Here is a 14,222-nt window from a genome sequence, read left to right on the forward strand (position 1 = left end):
ATTGAGTAGCAGCTAATGTCAGTACAGTGCCTTATAAAAACCTGCTCATAAAAATGTTTATGACTAGGTTTACTTGATTTACATTTTTAGAGAAACATAACTTTTCTCTGCCAACACCACCTAGTAATAACCTACTAAAATACATGACTTAAACATTTCATAAATGTTGTGGGACACATGGCATATGCAGTTGGTTACATTGTGTTCTCTGGGAGGTCTGGACTCCTGAAAAGTCTTGCATGATTCCTGCATGCAAATATGGAAGGAGATAGCAGTGAGTATTGTTAAGCTGGAGGTGAATCAGTGCTGTTATCTCATTTCCAGGTAGTAGATTTGGTTGACTTTTTGTTTGCATGTGTTGAAAATACACTCTTGTACCTTGTGAGAATGGACTTGACTTCTCTTTCTCTTAAATTCCTTGTGGAGAAGGAGATTTTGTAATTCTGTATGTTAAGCATTTCTGAGGAAAGCCTTGTCTTTCTTGCTTCAGGTTAGTGATTACTAAAGTGGGGTACAGCCTTCCCTTTCTCCTCCCAGTAGCTGGGGAGGTGCCTGGCAGAAGAGCAGCTTGCGGGGCCAGGAGGCAGCGGGATCCACCGGCCCTGGCAGGGTGGTCCTAGCTCCTACAGCCCACGTGTGTTTACCTAGTCTGTTTTATACATATATTATAAATAATATATTTTAGAATTATTTTTTTTTCAATTCAACTTACTGGCAAAGCCATCTTGGCCTGTGTAGTGCCATACCATCTCAGAAGTGTCACTTGTAGAGAATCAGGAGAAAAGCGTAAGAGAGAGATTTGCAGTGATTTGTCTTCAGGTCTCTTGCCAGATTCTGCCACCGGCAGTTTAGGAACTCCAAATAGTGAGATTCATAACAAGTTTTGAAGTTAAGTCACATTCCATATGTTTTTCTGCTTCTTAAGAAGACTGGTACTTGAATAATCCTGTAAGTCCTCTTTTTCCTTTGAAGTTTCTTGGTTTCCTTTTTTTTTTTTAATTTAATTGTCCATGAATAGAGTGCAAATCTCACAAATCAGTGGTGCTGCCTGGTTAATACCTCCACATTTGCTGGAGTGCTGCTGAGGTTCATCAGGTTCAGATGGAACCACGTTATCTCCAGATCCTTGATGCTTTTGCTATGCATTTGTTGCATCCAAGGTAGCAGCTGGTTGGATCAATAATTGTGCCCAAGCAACACTGTTTAAGTAATTTGAAGTGTTATAGCTTCTAGCAGTATAAACACTCTCCTGAGATTATTTTCTTCAGCTGTGTGTAAGTTTCTCATTTAAACAATATTATTAATATTTAAAAGACCATATGCTGTGAAAGTAATAGGACAATTATAGTGGAGTGCTATATATTCTAGCTGATGTACTAGGTATCAGCAAATTATTTTTCACTTAAGTCTTTTGGCATAATATTCTAATTTATTATATACTGTCAGTATGAACTGTGTCTTCTTCTTTTCTGTTACCATTTAAAAATGTCAGGTCAGGGCCAGGACATGATAATTGTGCCATTGTCATAGTTTGACTTAAATTACAGCAGTATAACTTCCCTTTTATCTGGGGAAATGATAATAAATGTGCTTATTCAGGTATAATTAATTTCCAATTTTAAGCTCCATAAAAGGTCATTCTTTTTACTGGTTGGGTCTAAAGATATGTAGATGTTGAGTACAGTAAATTGAAAGTTTCTTCACTGTATCCATTTTGACCTGCAGGCTTCTCAAGGAGACCTGTTTGGCATTTTTCCAGTTAATTTGTGTTACATTGCAGAAGGTGCTAAACTGGAATCAGAACGTTTGTCCAAAATATCAGCAAACCTTCCTGATTCTAAATGGTACCTTCCTGGTTAAATGAACCCTCCTGGTGCTAAAAACAGAGTTCCCTGGAAATCCTGGATCGTGGCAGGTTGTGGCCTGTGGGGAACGTTCCTTCCTTCTAGAAACAGCATTTCCTAAGCAGATTTTAAAAAATAAATAAGTATGGGTTTGTGTTTTACCTGATACGTTTGGGATTTCATATTGTTACTTTAAGTGGCAAAAACTTTAATTTTGGTGATGTTTCTTTTCAACAGCCTGTCTGTTACCTTGAGTAGTTGTTGAGATCTTCTCTTTTATACTTCACACACTCAGGCTTAGGTTTACACTAACAGGAACTAAGGAGGTGGTGAACCAAGTTGCAGAGGCTCTGTGTCTACTTTGTGATTAGTTTGTATATAAATAACTTCACAAGGAGCAAAGGCTCAGCCTCTTGGTGTTTGTTGGGAAGTAATCTGCATAAGAGGAAACTCGTGTGGAAATACTACCCTGCCAGCTTTAAGTAAATGCTGAGAAAGGACTGTCTCGTCAGATTCGGCTGCCTGGCACAGGAGCAGGTTTTGTAAGGCACATGAGGCAAGAACCGGAGAGGAGAGTTTTTTTGGTATCTACCCGTCTGTTCAGGGCTAACTTTGGAGGAGTTCAGGAGTCCATCCGAACTGGATTCCTAAAGCCCATCCGTGTGTACTGTGTTCACTTCAGCTTCTGTAGCTAAAAATAGCTCCCTGCAGCACAGCGAAGGGGCCGTAAAATGGAACTGTGGAACTATTGTTCTCTTACTACACAGCTTAAATGAATGGGCACAAGGGGAAATAGAATACTCAGGTAAGGGAAACGCGTATTGTGTTTTCAGACCTGTTTCTACAGCTCCTCTCTACTGAAGGAAGATTTTTTTTTTTCCTATTAAATATATGCAATTTGTTTACTAAATCATTTTGCCAGTTAACTTGTCATACAGTTTAAAGTAGATTGACTTAATCCAGAGCGGCGTTACTTCAGAAGCAGCAGTACAGAAATTTGCGCGTCTTTCCATAAACTGGTTCTTGACTTTTCAGTGAATAGCACCCTAGGTGACTGGAAGGAAAACAAGTATTTTTGATGTGCTTCAGTTGATAGTGTCTTCCAAAGTCAGGCCAGCAAGAAGGGCAGGTAGGTGGGACCTGTTGCCCGAAACAGTGCTCCCTGATGCTGGCTGAAGGATCTCACTGATGAGTTTAATGTGATGATGACTCTATCTGTGCTTGGAAGGAAGTCAGGGTATTTTGTTGTTGTTGCCTGGTAATATTTGATGTTTATTTCCAAATATTTTTCTTATATCATCTTCATTTCTGGTAGTGCAAATCTTGTAATAACTGGAAAAGAAATGAGAAGATTTCATATCATATTAAATATAATTATAGAAATCAGTGTGATACTTCGAAGGCAGCTGTTGCCTAATATACGTTGAACTCTGGGCAATACTTCTTGTCAGACTGCTTTCAGAAAAACCTTCGTGTTACTGTTGGGAGCTCTTTACGTATTTGACTTTTATTCACTTTTCTACGTTTCCTTCCAGTCTAGGTAGAAAATAGAACGTAATCTTGCAAACTGCAGTAGAAGACCAGCTTTTGCCTGGCTTTTTAAATGGATTATAACTTGGGGGTGGCATCTCATGGGATGAGTCTTCTTCGTACTAGCAAAGCAGTTCTTGTCCAGATGTTTGAGGGTCCCCCATGCTGGCAGCACCTGGCAGCTCCTCTCCCATCTCCTCCCAGGTGGGAGGGGAGGAGTGCAGGGCAACAATTAAACCCCACATAAGTGTTGTTTTACTCTGTTCAAGTGTACTGTTTGTACAGGTGGTTGCAGACAGCAGTGGTTACAGCATTAACACAGGGTACTATGCTCTGCCATGCAGTTTCTAGATTACTTCTGCTGATCCAGCATGGGCAGAGTGGTGGTTCTGCATGGGTTTGCTGTCCTCTTCTGTTCTGGTTGCAATTACATACATGAATAAGTATTGCAATTTTTTTTTCTTAAAGCGTGGACACAAGGAATGGTTTATAAAAACACTTACATAAACTCTGCAGAACTGAAAAATCCAGGCCATCAGAGGTAAATAGTAGTGAAAGATCAGAGTTCAGGCTTGGTACCAGTCTGGTGTGGCCTTTTGAGATCAGTTTAGTTTTGCTTTGGGAGAATTTTTTTAATGCACAAAATTGATTATTTGCACTTTTTCCTTATGCTTACTCTTTGCAGTGCTGGCTTTGAAATTTGGCATGGTTGATCTGTTTTGCATGCGAACTTGATTATAATTGAATAATTTGTGTTAGTTCTTGGGCTGTTAAGAGAATGGCTTTGCTTACAGAAGTGTATCAAGGCATCTGTGTGTAAATACATTGAGCTTTACTGAGCATATGAGGAAACCCTGGTAATAGCTACAGTTTTAATTTAGTTCAGACTAAGTTTAACGTTTAATTTGGCTGTACTTGGAGACTGCCTTTCTTAAGATCACAATTTCTTTAAGTGATTTTTTTATTACTGTTACTTTATGAGGGACTAAAACAGAGAATTTTTGCAGGATGTGAAATTGGTTGTCCAGATCCTCTGGCAGTTGCACAAGTAATGTGAAATGGAAACCTTTCCTCCTGTAATTTTACAGTTTCAGGAGACAGGTGTTGGTTGCAACAATAGGAGGTTTGAAATATCAGAAATGAGATTTTAATGTTTATCCTTTTGTATCAGGAGAGTCTGTGCTTCCTTGACTCAGTTAAGACTAGCAATGACAAAAGTTTCCCATGAGCTGTGTAGGAAACATGAATACTCTGGCTGTTCACTTTGCAGACATAAACTATACCTTTTTCTTTTATGTTGGGGCAGCCTTAACTTGATATGAATGACCTGCTCTAACTGAGCCAACGTTACTGTACCTCAGAGCTTTAGGATTGGAACATGCTAATCTAGAAGATAAAGTTTTCTGTTCAAGAGGAAAGTGTTGCTCAGGTGGGGTTACAGGAGGTGTTAGAACAGCTTTGGAGTTGCAGTCACTGTGCGGAGGGATGAATGTCACACAGTGAAGGAGAGGATACCCTAAGGAAAAGCAGGTGTTGGTTTAGGCCAACAAGCTTTTTTGCTGCTGAAATTTCTTTTAAAATGATGATAGGACTGTGCAAGAGTTTCCCTGCTCTCTGCTCAGTCCCGTTTTGAGTCTTGTTCAGTTCCCAGTCCTCACAGTAGAAGAAGAAACTGTTCTGAACTCCAGTTTGGAACAGAAGCAGAGTGCATGAGTAACGGGGCCTTGATGAACCAGTATATTGCTGGAAACGGTAAGGGCTGAGTGGATTTCAGAAGGTGAAAGTACATTTCTTGTTTTAAAGATGGGGGAATGTGGTAAAAGCATTGGACGTATTAACATGAAATAAAGATGACCTTCTTTGGGAGTTGTGTGTGATGCTGAGGAATTTGCTCAGAGAAGAGTAATTCCATGTAGGTTTTTTGGAGGCGTGGTGTGTCATGTTTTCTTAGTTTACTTTGCTTTTTTTGTTTCTGGAGCCTAATATGATGTGCTGATCTCCTGACTGGTTTTGGAGAAAAGCTTACTTCTGTCATAGCTATTGTGAATTGCCTTTTGGAGCCACAGTCACTTTACCTCCATTCCGTTATCTACAGGGATAATAAGCTTGTGCTCTCACGCAGTGCGGCTGTGACGGATGTACGCAGTGAAGTAGAAGTACTAGAAGACAGAGATAAACTCATTTGTTGTACAAAAATAATAATAAAAAACTACTGCGATTACCTAAAAATCTTTTAAAGTTAGAAATTGTCAAAATCATTATTAAAACTGTTGCCAGTAGTAGCTCTACAAAATGTTTTGATGTCCCACACTAGACACACTGTTTTAATAAGCTGAGAATTCTGGCAAAAATTAGAGGCTCTGCAGTGACAGATCCAAGCATTCTCTTTTTGAATTGTATTTAAGGGAATTTTAAAGCCCCCTAGTAGTGTACTTAATTTTCTATAAATTCCATCTAATAAGTAGTAGTGTATAATTCCCTTGCTGGAGATAACTGAGAAAACATGATCCACACTGAAGCTTTTTATTTTTGTGTTCTCTTTGCTGCGTGTTCACCAACAAGTAAAAAAATCGAGAAAAAAAGAAGGAACAAGAGGAAGGGAGGGAAGTGGGAATAGCAAACCCCAAGGTTAACCACACATTTATTCTCAGTTGTACTTGTTGACAAATCAAGGAGTGGAAGAGCTGTGGTTTAGGTTCTATTAGGAACAGTCAGAGCAAAACCTGTACTGTACCAAATTCTGAGTAGTAGCAATCAGGAAGGGAATAAATTTTAGTTTAAAGGTCTGAGGCGGCGTTAGAACCAAGACAGACCCATAACCGCTGGTCTTGCGTGGTCTTCATTTTCCCTGCTCTTCAAAAGAAGTTTTGAGCGCCCCTGACTTACACCGCAAGAAAAGTAGAGCAGGTTACCTAGCAGCTTTGGGTTTATACCCTATGGGATTCTTATGTGATACCATGGGGAAGGAAAGATAATGCTTGGCTTCAATCTTATTCCACTCTGAAGGGAGGAAAGAGTTTGGAATTCTTAAAATGTTTGCAGAAGAGATCTGTTTCCCGGTTTGCCATACGTTTCTCTCCCGCGTTTGTTATTGGCTGGGGATTTGGCACTAAGCAGACAGAAATAACGTTGCCTTTGGTATCGGGGTTAGTTGGTCCCTGGGTGCAGGGATCATTTAATTGACTTTGACTTCTCCATTGTTTGTATCAGAGCAGATTTTACTTGATATTATATTAGAAGCTGTAAAAATTAGTGTACATTTGGGACAATGTGGCTGTATCACTGAAATGTTTCTGGAGTGTGAGGATCATGCTGGATGACTCTGGTGTGTTGTTGTTTAGTGAGACTGATCTGATCTCCTGGAAAATGCCTGCAAAGGATTTTTCAAATTATTCCATTCTCTTCCTTTTTTAGAAAGATGTTAAGACTTGGTAACAATTTTGGGAGCCGTATTCAGGTAAAACAAGTTCCAGAATTTCCTAGTGAATGGTTTAGACATCATGTAATCGCGTAACTCACCTCTGATTTACAGAGACTCTTCTAAGCTAGAAATTTGTAGTGCAGGTATTGGGGTTTTTAAGGTCCTTAATGTTGACTGTATAAGATATTTTGAAGAAATCATGTGTTTACTTAAAACTATCTGAGTTTGCCATATATTGCATGTGTACGAGTGAGGCATGTGTACAGTTTTGAATATCTAGGATAATTGATGTTACTGAACTATTAAGCCAGTTCTGGTTGAAGCTGTATTACGCTGGTATCTATACAGGCAAGCCTACGTTTGAAAGGCTGTGGTACTGATGTTTTCAAACTGCATCTGGTAGCATATTATTTAAGAATTATAACTCGTAACTAAGTTTTGGTCTTTCCTGCCTAAGACTGCTTACCTGTGATCCCTCCAGTTTCAAAGCAAAGTGCAATGGGACTAGGTGACATACAGCCCTAACACAGCTGTCAGAGAAAAAGAAGGGCAGACTAAAGGTATGTGGACATCTTGCACATGAGAACATGCATCGTCTTTTATCTTCAAAGACTGTGCAATAACCTGCATCTGTGTGTTTACATAAGCAGAGCTGTGTTCAACTTAGGGTAAATTTTGCTTCCAAAGCTTTTGTAACTTGATTGTTCAGTGGAAAATTGCTGGTTTTTCTTCATATAATATAGGCCATGCAGCATTCTTAAAGGTTCTGTGCATTCTGGCCCCCATCCATCACAGTACTTAAACCATGAGTAGCCCTATTAAAGTTGATAGAATTACTCATGTGCTTAAAATTAAACATGTGCTTAAGTGCTTTGATGGATTAGAGCCAAAGTTGTCAGCACCTTGCTTTATGTGCTGTATTACACCTGCCTCTCGGTGCACTAGCCTGGATCCCGAAGGGACAGATTTTCAGGTGTGCTCAGTCCAATATTTAGTTACTCTTATGTTCTAAAAATGCAGTTTACATGCACAGACATAATAGATTCATATACTTTCTAGAAGCATAAATACACAACTACAGCTTTTGAAATCTAACAGTACTTTCACAAGATTTTTTTTTTTTTCTGAGGTTTTCAGTGGGAATGTTGTGCTGATTGTTTACATGGAAACATTGACATATGTGAGGTTTTTCACAAAGCCAGCTTTCTTTTGAAATCTGGATTTTAATAACCTGTGTGATGGAAATCACCAGTTAGATGGTAAAGCAGTTCATAGTGCTCTTTGCAGTGTTTAAAGGGAACTTGTGGAAGACCTGTATTAATTGTCTGTTCTGTATATTGCATTGTGTGTGTGACTGATTTTGCAAACTAGGTTCTCCCAAATAATTTAGGTCACAATTAGATGTGTGCAACATAGTTTTTAACTCTGTCTTTATATCAAAGTATATCATGACAAAATTATTCCACCTGTTGGGTTTTTCTTTTTCCAAAAGGTGCTGTTCACAGAGTAAGTGAATAGTCTGTCGGATATTATTTCTTCTCACAGTAAATCATCTTTGGTAGCTGGATGGTACAATGTGTTGTTACCCAGAATCTTAAAGAAGTAAAACCAGGTGTCTTCACAGTGAAGTAGGTCTTGGGAGGGAAAGATGATGTAAGAGGAAGAGCATGGCAACAGGAAAGGGAAAGTATGTTTCTGCATCCAGCGAGGTCTGTTGTTCCCAGTGAGATGCCTGCTATGTCCATGGTCAGTGTTGCCGCGTGGCACTGACTGTGTAGAGCGCTTTAGATTACATCTGGTCAGCCAGCTCTGCCTTTGGGTGACTTTATTTCATCTTACAAGGTGACAGAGTGATCAAGAATAGTGTTAATGTGATTAGGAAACCTCTTTCAATTCAGCTGCAAGCGAGGACCCAACTAAATCTGATTTCCTGCTTGAAAGCTGTGCAGAGTTCCTGCTGCGCAGCCGTGGACTGGTGGCTCCTACCCCCCGGTCCCGCCTCTGCTCCTCCTTTTTGTTCTTCAATAGTGCAAAATAGAAAATCTCTTTGAGGTTAGCAGGATTACTGATGTGATATAAATGAAGAGTTTGATTTGCAAAAGATACTCGGTGGGTTTTGCTATTGCGTTTTAGCCGTTTTATCTGCAAAATGGTGCTTTGTCATAGGTCTGAGATGAATTGTTTCAGCTTCGATCTGAACATTCTGGGCACCTATTTCCCCCCTGTTTTCAAGTGCCCCTTACTTGGCCTCTGCCCTGTTTGCCATCCTAGCTGTTATATTTAGAGATAATTGCCATGTTGTTCTGTTAGAAATAACCCAGGCTGCTAAACCAAATTTATCTTATTGTTGAATCGTGAAGTACCACAGAATTTTTGTAATGTGGATTGGTAGCAAAATCTTAATTGAATTTCCTTGCTTGTGGTCTTGTGTCTGTAGATGTTGACTGTGCTGCTCTGTTTTTATGAGGTGGATTGGCAGGTAGTGCTGTTTGTGTTCCTGTTAACTCCCATAGGGTGCAGTAAACAAATTTTAATGCAGATTTTATGGAATGTTTATGAAATCCATGAGCATGTTTTACTGCGTCAAAGACGCCATCTCTGGATGAACGGCTGTGTTTAGAGCCCATATGCCTGTCAAGTGCATGTGTTTCAAAATTAAATTGGTGCATTAATTTTCATTTGTGTTCAGTAATTGAAATGGGTTTTAGAGGGTGAGCAGGAAGGGGACAGCCCATTGCTACCTCCTTGTGCACTCACATTTGTTGGTGATACCTGACAGTAAACCAAGATGCCCCTGTGGTGGAATACAACAACATTGTGTTCTTTAAAAAACAAGGGGGAAATCAATTGTTTAGTAAAATTTTTATCTGGCTTTTACACTTGCAAATTGATTCCCTCAACTGGCAGTGCTGCGCAGAGGCAGGGGAAGCTTTGTACTAGAGAAGGTTGTTACGTTAGCAAGCTCAAGAGTGAGTGAAGTTTGACAGTGCTTCAGAAATAAAGGTAATTTATGCTTTATACCGATCACCAAAGGTGACAGAAGCCGGGCTGTTCACAATCTTGTAAAGAAGACAAAGGCTAATGCTCTCTATTACCATTGTATGATTATGTTTTAATATGCCCTATTAAAATGGTCTCTGTATACTCTCCAGGCATGTATGTTTTGCAACCCAAGTTTAAAGGATACTTTCTGCCTTGTTTTATTTGCGGCAGCACCCTGAGAACTAATGATAAAAAGGGAACATAATTAATAAAGAACATTTAAACCTGTTTTGGGGGGTTATTATATAATACAAAGCCAGACATTTTCAGCTGGTGTCCTTGTGCCACGTGCTTTTACATACCTGTCAGGATTCTGGGCAGGGCTGCTTGTGGTGAAATAATGTGTACACCCTATTAAATTGCAAACCATTTTGTGGCATTATTTATTACGCTAAGGCTGTACATAGAAAGCTGTGTGTTAAGACAGGTTGGGAAAGAAACTGACACTTCTGGAAAATGAAAGGTAGCGTTTATATCCTCAATATGCATAGTTTGTTCCAATATTTTGTGTTCACACTTTTAAGATTCATGTTCCAGGCCGTGTTCACAGTGGGATTAATTGGTAATCATAACTTAGCTTCATTAAAAGCCTTTTTCTGTTGCATATTTTTACTTTCGCTGAGATGATGCATCCCATGGCATTAAATTTACCTCTTCACAATGTTCTTCATGACACGTCTAATGTCTGGCTCCTAAAATATTCCTATATTTAAAGTGTGATGTTTCCTGTAGAATCAGGGATTTGGAGGAGATGTGGGGAGGGTTTCCCCGCTAACTTAGATAGTTGACATATGTTAAAATGGTAGTGCAATGTCATCATGGGTATCTTTCTTCTTTTTTCTAATTTAAATTCTTTAACATGTTTTGATTTTGCCGTTAATTTCAGCACTGTATTTTTTATACATTTCTACTTGTGAGATGTTTATACTGGGTGAGCTGAATCCTCAGTCCTTCAGAACATTCTTTTTGAACTTTAAATTAATTTTTTCCAAGTTCCAAATAATAGTTATTCATATTTTCTGGAAGATAAACCAGAAATGAGCATTAAAATAAATTAGTTTACTTTCTGATGATCTGTTTGTTTAAATATTCATTCAACACGATTGGATGAAATCTGAGTAAAAATGTTGCCATTTTAATAGTAAACCTCAGCCACAGGTGGAGAAGTTCCCTACTATATACTCATTAGGTTTGTTTTCAAGGAATATTTGATTTTCCTGACCTTTGATGTCATTCTAATTTCATGTTATTTGAATTGAAATGTCATCTTTTTTTATAGGACTTAAAATAGACTTTATTAGTTTTCCTGAAAGCTTTGCTTTGGCCCATTTAAATATTGAAAACAGCAGGATTTGAGATTTTTCTTATAATCCTCAACTAATAGAGTGTAATGCTTTGTTTGGCCTACCCTGCACAGCCTAAGCAGAAGTTTTAAACAAGATTAAAAATATGACCTTATTAACCCATGGCATCTAAAGATACAGCACAGCCCCGCAGAGACATCCGTCACTCATTAGCCGGGATCGCACGGTGCCGTTCCCAGCCTGCTCAGTCTGTTCCGAAGGAAAACGTTTTGGAAGCTCAGCTTTTTTTCTTTTGTAGTTTTACCAATCATGCCAGCACCTAGGAATAAGAAAGAAAAAAGGAAGAATCTGTTTCGAAGTTGAATGTTCAGTCTTTGTGGTTGGGAAAATAAAGTTCAGTTACTTTTGGAAATTGAGGCGCAACGTGGCTGGGATTTCTCACAGACAGTTCTGGCAGAGGGAAGGGACAGCAGAGGTGGGGCTTAGCTTTTGTTTACTGCACTTTGTTAGTCCCTGGATAAAGTGAGTTTCACCTTTCTGTTTTTGAAGAGGAGTTAGAAGCTGTTGGATGAGTGAGCGATGAACATGTTGAGTTCCAGAAGAATAAAGCATCTAATTGTCATGGAAAATTCATGCTTAGTAAACATTACAAACACAAAATGACTTGATACATTCATTGCTGTGTAACAGGATTCCTTGTTTACTGGGCATGCTATAGGGCCATGGCAACAAAACCAGAAATAGGAACTATGAGTGTTCTTGTTGTAAAGATGATGATGGTTATCAAGCAGTTAATTGCTGGAGTTTTACATCACTCCGTGTTCATTATCACTTTGCTGTGCTACTGGTGGCATGAGGATCAGTGAAGAGGTGTAAATGTGAAAGCTTGACCAAAGCCTGTGATGGAAATAATGTGTTTTATTGTATGGTATGGAAGAGTCAGGTAAATGTGCGCTTAGCTGATGCTTCGAGACAACCACCTGCAAGTGTCCAGGGGAGAGAACGGAACTGCAGTTTGCTTTAAAAAAAACAGCAAACACCCACCTCCCCAAAACAACACTGATGCCTTTCTAAACTTCTGTCTTTCTAATGACGTTCCAAAACAAAGCAAAATGACTGAAGCTTATTTCTTCGCTTAATCCTTTAAAAATACTGGTACCTCCCTTGACTTTCAGCCTATCACTTGCCCTTTTGATATCAGTGGGGTGGAATCTAGATATGCGTTCATTACCTTCAAGACCTAGCTGAAAGCTGGAGGCAAAATCAAGCCAGGCAAATTGCTCACACTGCATTGATAAACATTTCCTGCTTTCAGACCATTGTTTACATTTTTTAAAATAAATAATCGTTTTTAAAAAAACAGAAAGTGAGTGATGTTTTTGCATCTGTATGTACACTGACTATATGTCTACTGTACGTTTTGGGTTGTGGAATGGAGAGTATCATAAGACGTGTGGCAATCGAAAGCACTGAGGATTGGAAGGAAGAGGGTGAAAAGGCCTCAGTCTTTCCTCTGTTCCTGTCTTATTTATTTCCCTTGGTTCAGTGCTTTTGGCCTTTCCTGGCTCACTGCCTTGTTCCCATCAGCGGTGCCAAATCCCTAAAGCAAAAAACAGGTAGTCTTCAGGAATAAGGTGATCTGTAGCTAGGTCAAGAAGTCTGCGGCATCCAAGAATTGACATCAGCTTATTGATGATTTTCATTTTCCATGAAGCTTCACTGCTCTTCCTCACCCTGCCCCCACTTCTTAGAATACCTGTGGTAGTCAGTGAGGAGGAGCTGATGTTCAGGGATAATTGGGTATTAGGTAGAGTTCTGCTGCTGATTCAGCCATGTCCTGCACACAGCTAAGTCATCCCAAATATGATTTGATGCTGCTGTTTGCTTTCCATCTGTAAAAGCAGCATCTGAATCGCAGTCACGCGTTCACAACTGGCGAATGTACAGTAAGATCCTCTACGTCGCTATCAGAAAGGCAGCGCAACGTGTGGCTGGCTGGCGCAGTGGTTTGCCTTGACTGTCATTTACAAAACTTGCATTTATCTTTCGTTAGATAACTCTAATTTCCACCACTCTTGGGCGTCTGTGTCTGCCTTGTTATTTAAGCAGTACTTTTTTTTTTCCTGCTGTTCTTCTGCATTCTTGATTGGTGACTGTGCTTTCAGTTTCGTTTTCGTTGTTGATTGTGAATAATTATTGAAAGCAAAAAGTGATAAAAAACATTTGCAATATGAGTACTTCATTAACGCAGTAAATTGAGGCTTTCAAGCTGTTTTCTGTAAACTGAAAGCATGAGCAGTGCCTTTTAAAGGGTAAAAAAAGAAACTGTACTGTTGATAGTTTCAAGTCTCTGGGATGCTGTGCTGGAAAATGTTAGTTTTCAAATAAATATTAAAAATAGTTTATATAAATGTTCAGATAATGCAAATGTTCTCTAAAAACAGTTTGACGATTAAAAAGACATTTAGGCAATTCAGGTGAGGTTTCTTAATAATTATATGGCTAGCTTGGTTTACCTCTAAGTATTAATTTTATATTGTGTTTAGCAAGACATTTTAATAATGTAAGAATTCTGTCATAGCGCATTACAATTAAGTTACAGTTCAGGCTCAATACTAGTAATACCTTCAGGGTGTTAATTCCTGGTTACACCAAACGTTTGATCGTGCATTTCATGTGATCGCTCTGTTTAGCAGTGAAAATGCCTGTTGTCAAGTTTGACAGAAAATACAGTACAGCTAGAGTAGAGGCAGTGGTTTACGCTCTGACTTGCTTAAGCCTGTTATGCTTTTTAGTTTGGCTGCATTTAATCCCAAATGATAGTGCTCGTATGCAACATTCCAAGTAGTTACAGTTGTCTAGCCTACTCCTCAACTTGTAGTTTGAAGGTAATTTTACATATTTGTATTAGCCCTTTGTTATTTATTCTAGATTTTATGTCCGAACTGTTAGTTTGGGTGTCTCTCCCAGGCTGAATTCTGTGTTCTACCTTTTTCTGCTGTTAAATTGTTTTCGTGCTTTAGGTTTGTTTGGGTTTTTTTGTTGTTTTACTATGGGGTTCTTTAGTCTCCTTTCATTTGT

General features: G+C 39.0%; 1 protein-coding gene across 2 annotated transcripts in view; it reads left to right on the forward strand.

Annotated features, from left to right (window-relative positions):
• GNAS (GNAS complex locus) overlaps window positions 1–14,222 on the forward strand; it is a 139,199-nt gene that overhangs the window by 72,430 nt on the left and 52,547 nt on the right. The gene's annotated exons all lie outside the window — the stretch shown is intronic.

Source organism: Phaenicophaeus curvirostris, chromosome 18, assembly GCF_032191515.1.
Source record: "Phaenicophaeus curvirostris isolate KB17595 chromosome 18, BPBGC_Pcur_1.0, whole genome shotgun sequence".
NCBI lineage: Eukaryota > Metazoa > Chordata > Aves > Cuculiformes > Cuculidae > Phaenicophaeus > Phaenicophaeus curvirostris.